Here is a 1,441-nt window from a genome sequence, read left to right as displayed (position 1 = left end):
AAGAATCAAAACTTAGTATAATTTCTTGCCCAATGGATCGATATGAGTTGGTGATGGTGATGCACTGATGCTAGAAAAGTATTGTAATGCTGGTGTTGATTGGGCCACATTGGGTTGGCATACATGTGTTGGTATTTGGTGATGATGAGAGTCCCAGTCAAGTTAAAATTAGGGGTTGTGTTAGTTAGGTTTTAGATGAGTTGTTTTGTTATCCTTTCTTATCAGCTGGTTTTTTTATCAATTTTTTTAATTTAATTTATAGGCGGTTAAGAGGGAAAAAGAAAGGCCTCTGCAGTGAAACCTAATCAAGCAAGAAACTTGATGAAAACCAAGTGAATTGATAGTAAATTACATAATTAAGTAGAGCGTTAACTTATTATAATTAACTGTGAATTTATGAAATTTGTAATAAAATTTGTGATGCTAGATATATTACATAAATGATATTCTATTCTTTAAACCAAAATTTTTGAGTTTTACAAATCCACTCTATTGTTGTAGTGAAAGAGGAAGAAAGACAAACAACCAAAATGTGTTTTACCCTTACTATAATATTATTGATTAACAACATTATTCATATATATAGTGCTGTATATATATGGGCACAACACAACCATAAGCATGTACCATAATTACATACACAAAAAGCGTGCTCATATTGGCTACAACCACATGCTAACATTTGACATCTCATACACCTATGACTTGACATTTGATGGGAATAACCATGCGTATACGGTATGCTTCACGTTGATCAAACTTGGTGTTAACTTTTGAATAACTTCAACAACTTTGACTAGAGACCCGCTTTGGTGCAGCTTAATGTAGCTTCTAATCACCTTCAGCAATAAGTTGACATGCAACTCCTCACCGCTCCCATTGGCCCTCTTTCAATCACATCTCAATATGCATTACCAGCAACGACAACAATACTGCAATTACAAATTCAATGACAATCGTCTCAACAAAAGCACATTCTAATAATTCACTTTATGTTAAAAGATGTAAAATAAAGCACTACCTTTATTTATTAAGTGGGGGATCTCAACAAACACATCTCGATTGTCCCCAACCTTGTCATACATTAAATTAATCATATTGATTTTAGTGCATTAAATGTTTAAAGCAAAACACACTAACCTAGCAATTATTTATGTACATATATATAATTATATCTAAATCTTAAAAGCGTTTCATTTTGCATGAACAATTGCAAAACATTTCATATATACATATTACTCCTTTAACATTTTACACTTTGTTAAAAATTCTCGCAATATCAAAATTTTGTATATTACTTTTATTTGACATAATTGCTATATGTAATAAACTAAATACTTTTAAAAACCCTTAAACTAACATCAAACTCGATCGCATTAGAATACCAATAATTAAACTGAATCTAAGGCTCAAGAGGAACTAAATAATTGCACTCAAACAG

This window comes from Dioscorea cayenensis, chromosome 7 (genome assembly GCF_009730915.1).
Source record: "Dioscorea cayenensis subsp. rotundata cultivar TDr96_F1 chromosome 7, TDr96_F1_v2_PseudoChromosome.rev07_lg8_w22 25.fasta, whole genome shotgun sequence".
Taxonomy (NCBI): Eukaryota; Viridiplantae; Streptophyta; class Magnoliopsida; order Dioscoreales; family Dioscoreaceae; genus Dioscorea; species Dioscorea cayenensis.
Note: the sequence above shows the minus strand (reverse complement) of the source record.